Genomic DNA, 13,139 nt, shown 5'->3' on the forward strand with positions numbered 1-13,139 from the left:
ACTGGAAACAGCTCAACAGCAAAGCATTAGGTTTTCCCCCCAAAACCACAGACAAAACAAAGCAAGGAACACAAACATTCATCAACCCAGAAACACATCTAAAATGGTGGAAAGCACAGTAATAGGACAACATGAGATGCAACTGAAAAACCACCATGACTGAAATCAGAAGACCAGGCTCAGCCCAGCCCTCCCTAGTGACCCTGTCGCCACTGTTCTGACTAGCATTCTTCATACCTTAGCCAACCCAACATGGCCACAAGACTACCAGACTGAAACCAGTCTGGTGCTTCCAAGGAAGACCCCACCCTGACTCCTTATAAGTCTCAGGTTAGCTGTGCCCCTCAGGCCCTAGCCCTTTACTCCTCATTCTTCTTGAGCACGTGGATGGAGCACACACTTGTGTAGAGGAAACAATACCAGCTGGCTATAGACAGGTGCAGCTTATTTTTGTTGTAGACTGGAACTGAGGGGAAATGACCCAAGATCATACCCTGATCTCCTACCTTGAGATCCACAGAGCACTTGTTTGCTAACATGCATGTTCTCAAACCACCCAGGGCTCCTGCTGAAGCAATGAGGCTGAGTCTCAGGGTGGCTGTGGTCTCTCCATGGCACCCTGCTCCACTGTTCCTTACTGAGGGCAGAGTAGGCACAAAGCCAAGCCAAGTATCACACACCCAAATTAAACACCACCATCCCTAGGAACAGGAGAAGCAGAAGGACCTGGAGGAGCTGGTAACCAAGGACTCTTAATTTCTGTTGCAAATCAAATCAAAGTAATGCAGTTTTAGCAGCTTACCCCTTTCTTTTTTTTTGCTTTTTCGAGACAGGGTTTCTCTGTGTAGCTTTGCGCCTTTCCTGGAACTTGCTTTGGAGACCAGGCTGGCCTCGAACTCACGGAGATTCGCCTGACTCTGCCTCCGAGTGCTGGGATTAAAGGCATGCGCCACCACCGACCGGCAAATCTTTTTTTCGGGTATTTCCTTTTTGTTTTTTTTCCTCCGGAGCTGAGGACCGAACCCAGGGCCTTGGGCTTGCTAGGCAAGTGCTCTACCACTGAGCTAAATGCCCAACCCCAGCTTACCCCTTTCTTTATGAGCTCCCTACCCCCAACACTAATAAAGGAACACGAACACGCACGCGCGCACAGCCAATGAAGCTGGACATGGCATCCCAGAGGCCCTTTCCACACCTAAGAATAAGGGAACTGGAACAGCCAACAGCTAGTTCATTGTGCTTTCATAAAATGAGCTCTTCCTCAAACCAGCTACAGTGAGCAGGGCACTCTTCTACTAAAACTCAACTTTAATCCTAGGTCCAGCCCTACTTCAGACAAAGAGGCTGGTGGCTACAGGGGTATTTATTGAGTAAGTCAATCTTCAAAACTTGTCTTCTGACGCCACAATGGCTCACATCTGTAATTCTAGCAATCTGGAGACTGAGGCAGGATTGCCCTGAATTCAGGGCCAGCCTGGGCTATAGTTTGAAATAGTCTCATGACAAAAAAGGAGGGGCTACAGATGGCTGCAACTGCAAATATCACCGTTGCAGAGGGCCAGAGTTCAATTCCCAGCACTTATGTCAGGCTGCTTACAACTGTCTGTAATACAGCTCCAGGAGGACCTGACACACTTCATACAGGATCTTGAACACTGCACTCACTTACATAACCACATGTAGACACACACAAAAATTAAAATAAAAAAAATTTATATATATATAAAAAAATCAAAAAACAAAAACCTTTGTTTCTACCTTCAGGGAACTTTCATTTGGAGGGTAAAGAGTGCCCTGCCCCTTCTTCTGAATACTTGCTCTTCAGGAGGAAACAAGAATAAAGAGAACAGGAAGGCTGAGCTGTCACTAGGCTCCCTCAACGTTGCTGCAGTCTTGCCCCACCCTGCTGGAGTGAGGCACACACACACAAAGACCACACCCCACAAGTCCACTGTCCACACTTAACCAGGCACTGCTGACTGCTGACCACACACTACTCAATCCTATTTCCCCATTTTCCCGATGTCAGAAAGCTTGATGCCTTGCCTTAGTTTTTAGAGGCCTCCCCTCAGGCATTCTCCCCATTCTCTGGTTAAGGATCCTCCATGTGTCCATATCCAGCTTTTCCACCAAAATCGGCCCCCTTCCCATTTTTCCACCCAGTTCTTCAGACTTAAACCATGGAGACTTGCTGCTACCACCTCCACCTCCAGCTACATTCCAACAATTGATAATCAGGTGCAAAGTGACACCTGTGATGTTAGAACCCTCACATCCTCACATACAGTAGCCATGGGACCGTCTGGTGCCCACCACACCCTTTAATCCACTAAATCTGTCATCTGGAAAAGAAGCCAATGGACAACCTAACATCTGCACAAGAGAAGATCCCCATGAGTCTGCCCCAACAATGACATCACAGGGACAAAAAGGGAAGTAACTTCTAGTGAAACTCTAATGCTAGGCCCAGCCATTCCCATACACAGAACAAAGGGAGGTGGCTAGCTACTGAAGCACTAAATGCCAACCACAGCAATCTCAAGGGCATGTCACCTCCAAAATTAACTTTTTTTCCTGAAGACAGAGAACAACCTTTTGTAAGGCACTGAAGAAAACAAAATGCACTGCCCTTGACTTACAAGGCAGTTAAAGCTGGGTTCCTGGAAGACTTGGAACATCTGTTAATATTATGCCAAAGAAAAGCTTTATCTTTCTGTGATCAAGCTTAGGCTATCACAGAGGGATTTTCTACCCACATGAAAACCACACAAGTGGCTAAATGCCAGAGAGTGTTGCCTCCCTACCTGAGAGAACCAAAGGGTTCCTACAGATTTCAAAATATCCTTTCTGAGGACTACAAAGCTGCTCCAGGGACCAGGAGCACCCTCTCTCTAGTCCTACCCTCCTCCCACACTGCTCCTGGCTGGTTTCCATACTCAGAGTACACTTACCCAGCTCAGAGCCCTTGTGTCAATTGTCCTGGGCTAAGAGGCCTCTGCTTCCTCCCCCAAACTTGTCACCTCGCAGGTGACATTTCTGCCTCCTTGGATAGGCCCCAGTGCCTGCCTTCATCACTCAAGGAGGGTCAGGACGAATACTCCAAAAGCAGACATGGACAAGTAGCTTTTGTGTCCAATGCTAAGTAAGGCTGCCGCCTCCACCTTCTTCCACTAGGCCCCTCCTCACAGGTGACTCCTTATCAGAGAAGAGAAAGCAATGTCATTTAAAAAAAAAAAAAGGTTTATCAAGGCCTTTGGGATTAAAATAAAGATATAAAGATGACACACCGGCGGAGAGGCTAATCCTAATGACGATCGGGGAAACTACAGGGCCAACAAGCAAAATTGCACTATTTTAAACTATGCACAAGTGTATTGTGTGAACATTCCTACACCAGTAACATCTAGGGACTCAGGTGTGCACAGACCTGGGAACTGAAGGTAAAGCTGTTGAAGAAGCAAGATATGCATCAAACCTACCCCAAGAAATGCTAGCTCTAAGCATACATTTCAGTTGAATACTTCAGTATGTCTGAAGTCAGATACGACCTTAACAGAAGAGAAATGTTAAAAACTGAAAATAATGCCAAGCAAAATTTCACCACCAAAGTCACTAGAAGACAGAGTATTTTAAATATAAGCTGTTGGATTCAAACAAGGAAGAAGTTATCTACAGAGCAGGAAGCTTCAGAGGAAAACACACACTTCAGGCCATCTAGCTCTGCCTTCATTCTCATTCTTCAGCAATGAGTCTTACAAAATCTAGAAACCCCTTTCTTGGCCACAAGCACCTAAATCATACCAACAGAATTAAAAAAAAAAAAAAAAGAGGAGGAAGAAAGAAAGAAAGAAAAACTTGTCAGAGGACACCTAGAGAACCTGGGCCACAAACTTCCCTGTTTCAGTATATGCCACTGTAAAAATATTTTGATAATTGATACCAACAAAAAATTATTGTTTAACATACAGTCATCAAGCACAAAGAGCCTTTTGGAGAGAGTTCTAGTTTGCTAGCATCCCTTTGACAGGTATAATTTATCAATATAGATATCCCATACTTCTTGCTTCCTGAAATGTGCAGTGATAATAACCAAGTCCAACTCACCCATACGATACAGCAGCAATTCTCAGATCCTCAGAAATATGGGGAGCTGTCTACCACATAAACTTAATCACCTCTAACTGTAAAAATATGCCTGCCTAGCATGGGAGCACACACCTGTAATCCCAGCAGGTCGTAATCTTAGGGGCTAGGGCAAGAGGATTGAGTTTAGGGCAAACCTGTACAATACAGTGAACTTCTTCCCCATGAACAGCACCAATAAAACATAGGTCTATCTTCCTATTTTCTGTCAATTCCCGTTATCACTTAAAACTTTCCCTATTATCAAGGCCTGCAGGAGTACCACTCTTCCTAGTATATTGGCAGCTAACAGGCAGCAAGCCCTGTTACCAATTTGAGTAAAAAAATCAGGAAACAGGACCAGGTAAGAATGTTGTGGAGGCTGGGTCCTAATCAGTCTCACCACTTCTTTGTATCTGTAGCAGGACAGAGACAGTGAACACCTAATAGGTCCTCCTGGAAATAAAGATCTTGCATGTGCCCATACTAACAAGTTTTCCAGCCAGGCCACTTGACCCACCTGAGAGGGCTGAATTACCTTTCAGGAGATTGACAAGCAACACCACAAGCTATTACCTGGAATTTGTTATCACAATCAATCAGTGTGTAGTGAGGAATCCCAATGTGTGTACACACACACACACACACACACACACACACACACACAAAGATGCTCTTAATGTCAGATCTCAACACAAAGAAATTTTCATGTTTCTCTCACTATCTCTGTCAATTTCATGAAGATCAAAAAACAAAGGGATTCATGAGAGGCACAGGGACAGATCATGAATGGCATAGCAACCTAGAGCAGGCTGGGGTCTGATTGATGGGCTCCTGAATGCAAATGACATATATAGCCAGGCAGTGGTGGCTTAGGCCTTTAATCCCAGCACTAGAGGCAGGCAGATCTCTGAGTTTAAGGCCAGCCTGGTCTACAGAGTTGAGTCTCAGGACAGCCAGGACTGTTTCACAGAGAAACCCTGTCTTAAAAAACAAACAAACAAACAAAAACCCTGCACATCAATGTAACATTTAATTCAAAGAATCTGAAAAACATTGACCCAATACCCTCAAACCATTGTTAACAAGCTACTACATGAACCTGCACAACAAGTTTTTTCTCTTGGTTAGGATGCCTGACACTGGGTCACCACAATACTGGTCTAATTTACCTTTACCTTTAAAAAAAAAAAAAAAAAAAAAAGGCTGTAGTTTGAAGCCTGTCTGGTCCTGGGCAGAGGTAGCAACCCCATGGAGCAAAGATTTTGAACAACCCCTCTACAAGATACTATTGTGCAAGAGGCACAGTGGACATCTTAGCTACACAATTTACAATCAGAAGAGTGTGTGAGGAGCACAGAACTAGTTATTGTTACTTTCCTTCCAGGATGAGTAGACTGAGTATGAGTCAGCTGTTATTCACAGTTAAACCGTGTTGTGTGTGCAGTGCTGGAGATCCAAACCGAGACTTCATACAGCTAGGAAAAGCACTCTACCCCTAGTTCTTAAACCCTTTTGAAGTAGCAATTCTGTACATCTGCCTCACAAGCAAGAGAGCAGTGGGTGATCCAGTGACTCAGACTTATTTTCAACAAGATGCTTAAGGATAAGTGACAGACATTGCATGAGGAAAGAGAAACCTTTATGCCCCGGAGACAATGTAGTTCCAACAACGTAGCTCACACATCTGTGACTGCCCCTCACACCACACAACTCTGAACTCTGGAGAAACAGAGAAACCAGGTAGTAACAGTTCATCAAATCTCACAGACTAGGCTATTTGTGATAGTGCTGCCGAAAGCTCAAAGGTGAGGGCATTACAGTCGCCCACGTCAGACACTGTAGATACTGGTTAAGACCGAGGAGAGACATGGGGCCAGCACACAAAGCACCATGGCATCTCACTAGCCTTCTGTCTGACACACACTGCAGAAACCACCAGAATCAGCCTGCAGGAAAAACTGCTGACCACTAGTTGTGAAACAAGAACTACAACGGACTACTCCAGCACTGGTTGTGGCATCAACTACTGGGCTCTCCGGCGACTTCTGGGACTAAAGAGTACCCGTCCCTTCCTTTTCGGGCAAAACAGTCACTTTCTGGATGGGAGAATTGCTCCTCGATGAGAGCAGATTCCCTAGCACTTAGGTACCATACACCAGTTCAGCTACATACAGTCCAACATGGCAGGACCACCACCCTGGCTGGACAGGCAGAACTGTGTACCGGATCTGGTCTGTTACCCGCAGATGACTCAGAGACTGGGAGCAGGTTGTTCCAAGGCCAGGTTAAAAATTCCCCCAAGTCAGAAGGGCCCCTTCTAATCCACCAAATTTAAAAAAAAAAAAAAAAAAAAAGAGCATCAAGGGAGTCAGTCCAGAGGTGAAACAAGACCCAACTCCTCCAGAGGCCAGCGGGCCCTTGAGTGTAAACCTCAATGAAGATCTCACCGGAGAAGTGTGGGCCCAAATTACGGTTCACTGGGGATCAGAGTGGGCACTCTGGGATCCCCCGAGATCCGCATATGTGCTCTTCTTAAATCCCAGCACCCGGTTCAGCAGTCCCCAGCCCCTATCCACCTGTCCCATCCCTTCCCCTCCTTACAGCTCTGATCCTCCGGGCCGACAGGAACCGGACTCGAGAAACAGAGGCAGACCTCGCCACCTGCGTGACCTTGACGCCGTCTCGGGGCCACCCAAGCCTCAGTTTCCCCCGCCCCAGGGCCCGTACCGTATCTGAAGCTGTCGGCTAACCCTTCTAGAAGGGAGACCCCGTGCTCCCCGAGCCCTGCTCCCCGCTCCCGGGCTCCCCGCTCCCGGGCCGTGGCGCCTGGGAGAGGCGCGGAGAGGAACAGCAGGAAATCTGGCTTCCTGGAGAGGAGCCGGCGTCCCGGCCGGACTTCCGGGCGGCGGCCCGCGGCGGGAGGCCAGGCGTAAAGGGCCGCGGAGTGGGGGGAGGGCCAAGCGGCCGTGGGCGACGCGGGGCTCGGGGAGCCCGGATCCTCTGCCCGGCCTGCCGCTAGGTCCACCGGACACAGATCCCGGCCAGCCCGGCCAGACTTTGGCCCTTAGCAGCCTGAGTCGAGCACCCCTCGACGCCCACGATGACCCGCCCGTGGCCGCCCCAGCTCCGGCCCCAGCGCGCCCCGCACCTCACCTCCGCGGCGGCTGCTCCCAGCCAGGCGTTGGTTTCGCTCCCACAAGATGGCGGCGCTGACGGCAGCCACGTCAGCGCCTGCCGCGGGGCACGCCGGGGGAAGAGGGCGGGCCCGCCTGATGCCCCGCCCCTAGGGAAAGGGCGCTTGCGCGTCCGCACCAAGTCGCCTTCACGGGGCGGAGCCAAAGCCGCTCTGCTTCCGGATCGCGGCCCCCCCGGGCTCGCACACCGGCGCCCTGGACTGGAACGCGCAAGGGTGTGGTGTGTGGGTTTCCGTGTCCATCGACGCGTGCGCACGCGCGCCTTCCTGCGGAATTCCAGCCCATTCCGCGGATGCGGGGGTTGAGGACAGTAAGCGTTCTAGAGCGCCAAGGTCAGAGTGGGAAGGTCGTGTCAGCACGGAGGGGGTGTGATGTCCCTCTCAGAGGGCTCCAGAGTCTCTGATATCCCAGCTGGCCCCGGGCACTGAAGATAGTGCTGTGACTGACAGGTGACCGAAGCGGGAAGAGGCGCAGTCCAAGTGTCAGATACACACCATGCCCCTACACTGGCCTTGGACCTGTGTGCACTCTTAGAGCTGACCCAGAGAACCAGAGATTTGCGTGGGGATGGCACTGCCTGAGCGGGTACTCTGGGGTGCCCCGGGGAGGGGGGGGCGAGTAATGAAGGGTGCAGGTGAGGAAGAACCTGTTACATCTCCCTGGGAAGCCTTCCCTGACCGATCAGAAGCAGCTGCGTGCCTCCTCCACCAAGTATGCGGGAATCAGACCCAGGCTCTGTCCATCCTGTCTAATTCTTCCAACCCATCTTTGTGAGGAATCCCACAGGCAAGAGATGTTCAGGGACCTAGGACTTTTTTTTTTTTTTTTTAAACCTGGAGCCCTATTTGTTGAGTTGGTAGGGGGCAGTTCTGTTACCTGGGCCTAGAACAGTCACTTTGTGTCCAGGCACAAGGTGCGGGGCAGACTCACTGTTTAGGGGCTGAGATCTCTGCATAGCCCTGGCTGTCCTGGAACTCACTCTGTAGACCAGGCTGGCCTTGAACTCAGAGATCTGCCTGCCTCTGCCTCCGCCTCCCAAGTGCTGGAATTAAAGATGTGCACCACCACCGCCAGGCTTCAGGGCTCCATTTTTAAGTGCCGCTTCTGTAAATTGCTATGGGGGTATCTGCCCACTCCCTCCCACCCTCAACACACAGCAAGTATTCATGCAAAGCCTTGGGTGCTGGCTCTTCACACCCCAGAGTCCTGTGATCCCAGCCATATAAGAAGCCCGTCACAGCCACTTGACAGATGAGAAAACAAAGAGACAGAGTGTCCAGGAAAACCACAGGTTACCAATCAAGAACCAAACTCTTTGTGTTCCTAAAAAGACAAAATTATGGCAAAATAGAGACAGGGTGGTAGTCCACTGTTTATCCTAACCTGACCACTGTACATTCTAGTCATGACCAAAAACTCACTATGTATCCCATAAATAATTATTTGTGTCAGTTAAAAACTTAAATAACCACTGTAGATACTGTGCAATGGATGATAAATTTGAAGTAGACCCTGCTACTAAAACCTAGATAGGCTCTCACTATCTTCCCAGGTCAGGTTAAAGCTCCAGTGACATTTTCATATTGTATATAAACTCTGAGTGTTGAATTGTAGATTCACTTAAGTGTATATAACTTTTTAAAATTTATTTATTTTATGTATGTGCGTGACTGCCTGCAAATATATATGTATACCACATGGGTGCTTGGTGCCCAGGGATGCCAGAAGAGGGGGTCAGATCCGTTGGGACTGGAGTTCCAGGTGTTTATGATTGCCATTTGGGTTCTGGGAAGCAAACAAGGCCTCTACAGGAACATCAAGTAGTCTTAGGCACAGAGCCATCTCTATAGCCCCAAGTATATTAAAAAGGAAATTGGACACCTGAGCTGAAGAGATGGCTCAGCCCTTAAGAGTACATACTGCTCTCACAGAAGACCCAAGTTCTGTTCCCAGATCTCAACTGCCTATAACCCCAGTTCTGGGGGATCTAATGTCTATGGCCTCCACAAGGGCCTGCTCTCTCTCTCTCTCTCTCTCTCTCTCTCTCTCTCTCTCTCTCTCTCACACACACACACACACACACACACACACACACACACACACAGTTAAAAAGTATCTTTTAAAAAAATATTAAGGGGCTGGAGAGATGTCTTGGTGGTTAAGAGCACTGAATGCTCTTCCTTCTAGAGGACCCAGATTCAATTCCTAGCAACTAACCCATTCAATTCATAACTGACTGTAACTCTAAGATCTGACACCCTCACACAGACATACATGCAGGCAAAACACCAATGCTCAATAAAACAATATATATTTTTTTGAGATAGAGTTTCTCTGTGAAACAGTCCTGACAGTACTGGAACTCACTCTGTGTAGATCAGGCTGGCCTCAAACTCACAGATCCACCTGCCTCTGCCTAACTTTAAAAAAAAATTAATAAAATCTTTACTTAAAAATACTTTTTTTTAAAGAAATAGAAAACCAAAGAAACTTTATTTTGGGGGGAAGAGTTTAGCAAAATGAAAAAAATGAAGAGACAGAATGGGGTTTATGTAAGATACAGTTTTGAAAATGATAAAACAGATTGCTGTATGCCCACTCCCAAGTTAAGAAACAGACTTTTTTCCTCTGTGCTTCTGTTTGGGTCCCTGTCCCGGTGGGCGGGGGAGGGGGGCGGATCGGGCATACATGTCTGTGGGAGCCCTAAGTGGGCATGTCTGAGGACAGACCCTACCAGGAAATGTCAATTGCTTGGGTAAACTGAGGCTAACTGCTCCGCAAGATTGCTGAGAGACCAGGAGTGCCTTTTCCTCTCTGAAGTCCCTGCATGCACCAGCTCTGGCCAGGAGGGGGCGAGGTGAGCTGACTGAAGGTGTTCGGGTGGAGGTCCAGGATCCTCAGCTACCTGTACTAGGAAGCTGGGAGTGCCTATGGCGCCTCCCCTCCCCTTCAGCTGATCATACACCAGGGCAAAGTGCAAGCCCTTCCTTTAGACTAGCCTACTCCTGCGGACCTAGTCAGAGGCATGGATGCCCAGTGTCCTGGCTTCTTGTTCTCCAGGTTGCTAGAGAGAGAACCTTACCTAGAGTACGGACCAGAGACAGGAATGCCCCCAGAAGGCAAGACCCAGTGGAAGGTAAAAGGAACTCTGTGCACTGAGGACTACCTCCTGTCCCCCAGACAGTTTGTACAGCCTCTGTGTGGAAGATGGGTGACATTCATGTCAGGCTGCTGATGCCTAGAGATGTAGAAGTCTTACTCCATATATATATACCACATACATCCATACACATGTATACACACTCATAGACTGAGATGGAGCCCACTGAAATGGAGTGTAACCTCCACACTTGACTGTTTCCAGCCCTGTGCCTCTATTCTTGGCCCCTTAGGCCCAGTACTTTGGTTCTTTTACAGACTACTGTGTTCCCCGGGATTCCTATGGGATCCCACCATACGATTTCCAGGGAGCTCACGACTGCACCAGAGAATCTAGCCTGTTGGGGAGGTTTTATGTACTGGGCAGGTTGGAGTGTGCCTGCAGGACTCCCTGATCTACAATGCCTGCCCTCAAGCTCTCAAAAGCCCTTTGCAGCAGGGGTCCCTGAGCAGGCTAACTAGCTGAAAAAATAACTTCACAGTGCCTCAGGGAAAGTCTGTGCAGCATTGAATCTTATTTGAATTCCACTTGGTGTTTTGTCTTATGTTCAACATGCTCATACAGTCAAGACTCTGGATCTCTAGTACCTGGTTTCGAGAGGAACTCTTCACACCCTTAATGACTTCCCCAGAGGGAGGAATACAGGGAGATCCCTGCCCTTCTCTAATTCTTTTTTTGTTTTGTTTTTGTTTTTGTGAGACAGGGTTTCTTTGTTTAGCTCTGGCTGGCCTCAAACTCACAGAGGCCCACCTGTCTCTGCCTCCTAACTGCTGGGACTAAAGGCGTGTGCCACCACCGCCCGGCCTTTCCCCTAATTCTTATCCCATTCCTTTCTCCAGGCCTTGGAGACAGAGAAAAAAAAAATTCTGTTTTCTAGAATGCAGCTCCTAAAATCCTGGGAATCTGGAAGCAAAGTGCTGATAAACCCTCTGCTGGCCAGCAGCCCCTGGATAGCTCCCAGGTGGGCCTGGTCACTGAAAGATCAGGGCTGGGTCAACGGGTGGGGACCCTCAGCCTCATCTCAGCACCCACAAAAGGAAGAAGGGCTGAAGGTTGATGGCCAGTGGTTTCATTAATCACTCCATGTAATGACGTGTCTATAAAACCCCTAGAGACAAGTTCAGAGCTTCTCAGGAGCTGGATGTGTGGAGGTCCTGGGGGGGCGGTGCCCAGGGAGGACATGGAAGCCCCGCCCCTTCCACACACCTGACCTCTTACATGTGTTCACCTGTATCCTTGGTAATTGTCCTCATGGTAAACCAGTCAACACAACTTCTGTGAGCTGCTTGATCAGTGTAACCCAAGGAAGGTAGAGGGAGCCCAGTTTATAACTATTGGTCATCAGAAGGAAAGGTGATGAACCATGAGACTAATCCCCTAACTGTGGGATCTGATGCTACAGGCAGACAGCCCCAGGGCTGAACTAAATCAGAAGATACCTGCTGGTGTCCACTACTGAGGAAGAAACTGCTTTCCGCTAAGCAACAGTCTCCACGCCTTTCGGGATCCCAGAAGTCTCCTGTGCTGACTGTGACATGAGACTGCAAGAGAAACTGACCCTTCTCTAGAGCTTCATACTGCCTGCCACTCCTTTAATCCCAGCACTTGGAAGGCAGGGGCAGGTGGATCTCTGTGTGTTTGAGGCCAGCCTGGTCTACAGAGCAAGTTCCAGGATGGCCAGGGCTACACAGAGAAACCCTGTTTCGAAAAACCAAAACTGAAAAAAGAAAAAGAACATTTACAACTTCATTGACTCCACTGGGATAATAAAATACCTTTCACCTCACAAGCAATGTGCAGCATGGGTGCAGGTGTTTTGCAATGGCATCTGGTTTGTTTGGTTTTTTTGGTTGTTGTTTTTTTGTTTTTGTTTTTGTTTTTTGTTTTTTGTTTTTTGGTTTTCCATGATGTATGTGTATCTTAGGCCCTTCGCAAGACCTCATGGGCTAGCTGGAGAGGTTCTTGCTGTGTGCAGACAAGCTTCAATCCTGCTGTGAATATAAACAGTGGCCAATAATAGGCTACCTGCCAGGGGTGTGATTCTGATCTTCAGGTGCTGTGTGGTGGGTGTTCCAGCTTCAGTCTGGAGCTGGTCTGCACCCAGGTAACCCAGGCTATTGAAACTCTGGGCCTCAAACTGGAGCTTCCTGTTCATCAGATCCAGGAACCTGCATTTCTAGCTATTCTGGGGGTGATCAGGATGTTGCCCACTCCAGGGAACATTTTTGGTGTATAACCTGTGGCTAGTGGCTGTCTCCCAGATCTGAGACCTAGCATTCCAATGTCTGCCAGAGAGAACCCAAGTGCTTAGGGGAGTGAAACTGTGGACCTGAGGAGTATGCACACAGGCTACACTATACTCCCACAGGTATACACTCTGGGAGCAGGGTAGACTACTATGAAGTACCCCTTAACATCTGAGCCTGGGCTCACTGGGACCCAGCTCAGATTTGCTTCCACGGGAGGCAGCATGGGCTCCACTCTGGATAGCTAGCTCTCCGTCCATAGAGAGTAGCCTTCACCTGAAGCTCAGCCGCTGTCCTCAGCTCGGGCCTCTAGGGGTGCATCCTCTGGGAAAGCATATGCTAACAGTCTCAGTGTTCCCCTCTAGAACAGTAGCAATCCCTCCTAATTCCTGTCCAGTTGGGGATAGTCAATCT

At 48.7% G+C, this 13,139-nt stretch overlaps 1 protein-coding gene and 1 long non-coding RNA gene across 4 annotated transcripts in view; one reads left to right on the plus strand and one right to left on the minus strand.

The window, feature by feature from the left end:
- Arf1 (ARF GTPase 1) overlaps window positions 1-7,582 on the minus strand; it is a 15,885-nt gene extending 8,303 nt beyond the window's left edge. Inside the window, exon 1 of one of the 3 annotated variants that reach the window (XM_006997221.4) lies at window positions 7,279-7,582. The gene's annotated coding sequence lies outside the window, so the exon portion shown is untranslated. Of the gene's footprint in view, window positions 1-6,852 lie in introns of all 3 variants that reach the window. The other 2 variants (XM_042284095.2, XM_042284096.2) reach the window with 2 other exon arrangements.
- A 90-nt stretch (window positions 7,583-7,672) lies between these two features.
- On the plus strand, window positions 7,673-12,268 carry LOC121831815 (uncharacterized). Its single transcript, XR_013041668.1, has 2 exons — window positions 7,673-11,440; window positions 11,882-12,268. It is a non-coding gene; the product is annotated as an uncharacterized LOC121831815 (long non-coding RNA).
- Window positions 12,269-13,139: the final 871 nt, after the last annotated feature.

The sequence above is a fragment of the Peromyscus maniculatus genome, chromosome 8, assembly GCF_049852395.1.
Source record: "Peromyscus maniculatus bairdii isolate BWxNUB_F1_BW_parent chromosome 8, HU_Pman_BW_mat_3.1, whole genome shotgun sequence".
NCBI lineage: Eukaryota > Metazoa > Chordata > Mammalia > Rodentia > Cricetidae > Peromyscus > Peromyscus maniculatus.